This window comes from Nanorana parkeri, unplaced genomic scaffold, assembly GCF_000935625.1.
Source record: "Nanorana parkeri isolate BGI_ZX_2015 unplaced genomic scaffold, ASM93562v1 scaffold249, whole genome shotgun sequence".
NCBI classification, from domain to species: domain Eukaryota; kingdom Metazoa; phylum Chordata; class Amphibia; order Anura; family Dicroglossidae; genus Nanorana; species Nanorana parkeri.
Window position 1 is genome coordinate 966,112 of NW_017306517.1, and position 6,000 is coordinate 972,111.

General features: G+C 42.1%; 1 protein-coding gene across 2 annotated transcripts in view; it reads right to left on the reverse strand.

Annotated features, from left to right (window-relative positions):
* Positions 1 to 6,000, reverse strand: part of RBFOX1 (RNA binding protein, fox-1 homolog 1) — a 248,948-nt gene that overhangs the window by 98,245 nt on the left and 144,703 nt on the right. The gene's annotated exons all lie outside the window — the stretch shown is intronic.

Consider the following 6,000-nt stretch of genomic DNA (forward strand, 5'->3'; position numbering starts at 1 on the left):
TTCTCTAATCATCTTCCTGAAATTGCAACTTAGCTTAGCTACTTCTATAAGGTTTTATACTAATAGTAGGCAGGAGAAATAACCACTCCAGAAATAGCCAGCAAGTGGCTGTTCTTCACTCTTGAGGAGTAGGAAAAGGGTGCATTAGCAGGCCCAAAATAAATGTCTGCTATGTGCTCGGGAGTAGGAGGAGGAGGAGAAAGGAAAAAAGAGCCAGGAACTTTCTACTAGAGCATATGGGAGGGGTTGCAGTCCAAAGAGTGTGAGCAAAATTAAAAAAAGGGCTGCTATGCATCATTGAGTACTAAGAGGAGGAGAAAGGCCCATTGAGATCCCACATAGATGGCTGTGATGGGCCCTTGAAGAGGGAAAGGTTGCACTAGCACTACTGTAAAAGAAGGTGTCTGATGTATGACCTTAATGAGAAGACGTACTTGCCTGTTGATACCAACTTGTCTCATTGAGGTGCTGCTCCCACCAACCTCCTTGGTACATATTCATGTTTCCTAATACATGTGGTACCCAAATGGTTGGTATTTTTACCAAGGTTGATATGCATAGGCTGAAGACCACAACAGTGCTGTTGGCGGCAGATACATTACAAAAAGCCAACACTCCAGAGCTCCGTAAGTGTATGTTGGAGAGCTGGTGTAGGGGATCTGGTGAGTACTGCTGGGAACTGTGATTGCTGATAGTAGTAATACTTGGCACTGTTATTAACCACTTAAAGACCAGGATGTTAAACCCCCTTCCTGGCCACGCCATTTTTCAGTCTTCAGCACCGCAGTACTTTGACTGATGTTTATTCAGTAATGCAATGCTGTACTGAAATGAATTGTATACCTTTTTTGAGGGGGACAGATAGAGCTTTCTTTTGGTGGTATTTAATCACCATATTTTTTTACTATAGAACAAAAAAGTACCCTAAATTTGGGGGAAAAAAACAGTTTTCCATTGAAATGTTATGAAACATTTATTATCACCCCAATTTTTTTGTAAAATATAAAAGACGGGGGTCACGTCAGGTAAATAAACACCAAACATGTCAAGCCTTAAAATTGCGCAAGCCAGCAAAATTGCAGAAAACGACCACACCCAAAATTGGCCATAGGCGACGCTTTAAGAGCTTTTACCGCTGATCGGTTTAGTGTTATCAGTAATTAATGGCCCTAAAATTATTGCTCTCACTCCGACATTCGTGGCCATATGTAACATCTGTGGCACAATAGGCGGAATCTGAGTTTTCGCACGTAGGCGCATCCGATGCATGTTTGTGTGTGTATGTGGGGGCAGGGGACTTTACATTTTTTTTTTTTTTTTACTTTTTTTTAATTTTGTGACTTTTTTTAATCTTTATTTTTTTATGCTTTAATTTTTTTTAAACTTAACTTTATTGCTATCATATAGGGGGCTAAGAAACGCCCTCTGTGATACCCAATTCACATAACAGGTTCCTCTTCATGAAGGCATCAGGGGTCTCCAAGACCCCTAATGTCACCTAGGGACCCCCAGAGAAGCTGATGAAGCAGAGATCTGATTCAGCAGCCTCTCACCGGCATCTGTTGCCGGAAAGTGACACTGAATGCGGACGTGATGTAATATACATCACTTCCTGCATTCTGGGACTGGAGAGGAGATCAAAGGGAGATCATGTACTGAGCTCCCTTTTGTTCTCCACTGACAGTCGCCATGCTGATCCCAGCCGCACCAGGCACAGCGGATCTCAGGACCGGCAGAGGTGGCGATGGAGACGTCGGGGGCGCACACCCACATTTAATACAAGTGATCGGGCATCTCTCGAGAGCTGGCTGTTTACATTTCTGACAGTTTCCCCATTTGTGTGCGTGCTGGGTGCCGCACACAAGCGGGGGGAGGAGAAGGACGTCTAAAGATGCCTTTCCGCTCCTATAAGGCTCCAGTCTGGCCATTCAGGAATGGCCAATGGATGGGATGTGGTTAAAAATAACTGCCAGAGGCACCATGATTGCTGATTACTGTTGGGCATTAGGAATACTGCTTACTGGACAGATTGTTGGCATGTGCTGGGGAGGACCCAACTGCCATGGTACATATGGCAAAATAACAGGAAGATGCTTCATCCTAAACGATTTCAAATGCTTAGCTACCAAACTCCAAGGTAGCATTTTCTGATACTTCCTGTGCTATGAGCAACACCAGAATAATCAAGAAGCTCAAGGAGGTAAACAAGTGGCTAAGAAAGTCGTATAAGAAGGCAGGGTTTTGGTTCATTGAGAATTTGGCTGGCTTTCTGGTCGACTGCCAGCCATTTTGGCAAGGCAAAGACTGTACCTGAATTGGAAGGGGGCAGCTTTTGTTTGGGGAGAAAATAGCTAGAAGGTTTGAGGAGCTTTTAAACTAGATTTTGGAGAGATATGAAGACAATTTAACATATAGTGAGCAGGAACCAATGTGGCTAACCTAAAATCAATGTAGGAAGTCTAACAATTGCATATTGTAATATCAAAACAAGAAAAAATAAACCAGGTACTGAAACAAAATTCCAATGCATGTACACAAATGCTGGAAATCTTGCATAAAAATGTTGTTGGAATAAGATTTTGACTTTGTGGGAATATCAGAAACCTGGACTGACAGCTTACAGGACTGGACTGCAAATATTCAAGGTGACTCTCTTTTCAGGAGGTACAGCATTGGTAGAAGAGTTAGGGGGTATGACTAAGTCAAGAGCACTCTGAAAGGGAGTGTAATAGAGGATATCGCAAATAAATGTTGTGATGGAGCAGAGTCTTTATGACTGAAGCTGCATATAATAGTGCTGCTAATAGTAAATTAATTATGAGAATGTTACAGGCCACATAACATTAAAGGAGGACTATTTGGAGAGTCAAATATACTCTTCCCAATAGTTTGAGCTGGTGTGTGACTCTGCAGGTGTCATACACTGGCTCAATAGCTCAAGAACTGAGCAATCACAAACCACTGATTGCTCAGCTGTCAGCTTCTCCCTCAGAGAGCAGTGACTGTCAGTCATGGTTGGCTGCAGGGCTTCCCCCTCCTCTTTCTCTGTCCCTCCAGAGCTCATTGGAGGGACAGACCAGGGAGGGAGTGGGCACAACTGGCTTTGGTTCTAAAAGGACAAAGTCAGCTGTCAATCAGGCAGCTGGGTGGATCTCAACAATATTGTTGGGATCTATCCCAACTGCAGTGCGGTATGTGGATACTCCTGTGACCAAGAAGAGAACTTAAGCCAAACATGTTAAGAACCAAGGGGAGAGGACTCTCATTTCACAAAATAATTAGCTGGGAAACAAGGATATGTTAATATTATAGGTACATTCAATTATCCAAACAATGATTGGTCAAATGGTACTGCACACTAAGCTAAGGTTTGCCAGTTCTTGAACAAACAGGATAGCTTTAGGAGTCAAATGGTAGAAGCTAAAATACAACCCCAATTCCAAAAAAGTTGGAACATTGTATAAAATCTACATAAAAACAAAATGCAGGACTTCCGGTTCCGGCGCCCATGAGAGAAGCAGCGGGGTGACGGCGCTCCCCCTCGATGCTGCCGATAAACATATAAAAACGGCCCCGACAGCCTTCCGAGTGGCATATTGCCGCCCACGGATCAGGGGAGAAGAGGTATGGAACGTTTCCTGGCCCCGAAAACCCCACGATCCCGATCGCTGCCCCGCTCACAGGACACGGCTCACACTGACGGCATGGCCAAGATGGCGCTCCCTGCTGACAGGCAGAGCCGCCGCAGCCCTTCACCCGATCCTTCCCTGGATGGATTGGAGGATGAATCCTCCCACGCTCACAAAACAAAATGCAATGATTTTCAAATCTCATGAGCCCATATTTATTTCACAATGGGGTTTCAATGTTTAAACTGAGAAAATGTACCATTCTAAGAAAAATAAGGTAATTTTGAAATTGATGGTAGCAACACATCTCAAATAATTTGGGGCAGGGCAACAAAAAGCTGGAAAAGTAAATAGTACTAACAAGGAAGAGCTGAAAGAATATTTTGCAAATAATTAGGTTAATTGGCAACAGGTCAGTGACATGATTGGTTATAAAAAGAGCATCTTAGAGAGTCAGTGGGGTTGATTTACTAACCTTATAAACACACCACAAACATGTATACACCTCTGTAGTGTGTTCCCTCCCAGCATGATCTATTGGTGGAATCTAAACACCTTTGTAGAGTGTACACACCCAGCAGGTGTGTTGTGCAAAGCCCTGCCCTGAATTGCAAGGTGATGTTGTGTAAATTAGCTCTACATTGTGTTGCTTGCATTGATGAATGCAGGAATGTAAATGCATGAGGTAACCATTTTTGTCTAAACTGTGAAGCAGCATTATATATGCATCATGTGCATGATTTTTCCATATATGGCATTAGTGGAAATATGCTTATAGAGACTTTTTGGTTGATAAATACGCTTTGCTATGTAAAAATCACACGCACCTGGTGCATGCGTGTGTTTAGGTTAGTAAATCACCCCCAGTGTCTCAGAAGTAAAGATGAGCAGAGGTTCATCAATCTGTGAAAAGCTAGGTCTAAAAATTGTTGAACAATTTCAGAATAGTGTTACTCAATGTAAAATTACAAAGACTTTAAATATATCCTCATCTACAGTATATAATATCATCAAAAGATTAAGAGAAATCTGTGCGGAAGTGACAAGGCCAACATTTAGGATGTCCGTGATCTTCGGGCCCCCAGACAGCACTGCATTTAAAACCGGCATGATTTTGTGATGGACATCACTGCACTTCCAAAAACCACTGTCTGTGAACACAGTTCACTGTGCCATCCACAAATGCAAATGAAAGCTCTATCACGCAAAGAAGAAGCCATAGCTAAACATGATCCAAGAACGCTGCTGTCTTCTCTGGGCCAAAGCTCATTTAAAATGGTCTACAGCGGTATAGAGGAAAGTGGTTGGCACACGGAAGCTGATAAGAGATGTCATGTGGTAAAGATATGTCACACTGAGATGGGTTAAGCTTGGATATAGCACTGGAGAGAGATAACGTGGTGATGTGAGGAGGCGGGAGATGGGTTAATGCACAGGGGTGAGCATGAGGTTTGTGGAGGTTCCTGACAGATGGGAATCAGGGGTATAGTTGGGAGGAATGGACCATTGATGTAATGATAGTCAAGGGAGAGTGGGGATCCAGATTTCACATATAATGGTGGGCAACATTGGACTTATGGAATGAGTTGCCACTAAAAGAAGTTAACATAGAGAGGGAGGGTTTAGGGGGGGAGGAAGTAGAGAGAAAGGAGGTATATGTTGAAGGGGTATGGGGAGATTGGGGTAGGGTTGGGAGTTTGATAGGACCAGCAAATACAGTGGCTATAATATGTGGTAAACAGATTGAATATTTGTTTTTTGACAGACTAGGAATATGGATATACATGGACTAACAAATCTTTAATGGTAGTGGTTACTACAGTACGTGATGGATACATTGAATAATACTTGACACAGATAAGAGTGTAAAAGTAGGTCTCTATCCTGTTTATCCTTGTGGTACCACTGCAGCATATGGGAGAGGGAATACTGGTTGATCTCTCCTTGCTTAGAGAGATCCATATTCACCCTAAGATACCTCAGTAGGTAAGATTAATGTATATAAAAATGTTGATGGTTATTTAATGCAATTGATGAATCATTATACGAGAAACTGATTATATGTTTGCAATAGATAAATTGTCTCCCATCCCCTGAGGTAGCATACCAGTGAAATGCGTTGGCAGCAAATCAATGCATGCCACAGTGGAGAAACGACCTATGAATAGTATATCCATAAGAATGGACTGCAAAATACAAAAATAAGTATTTACGTTTAAAAATATGAACACTAACTTTATAGTGCAAATGTGGCAGCTGGAGGCATAATTGAGGGGAATCATGTATGCAAACATTGTTTTTAATATTATTAATGCATTTTAACTATTTGCAATAATAAATTGATATTGTTTTTAACATATTTGAAAGCCTG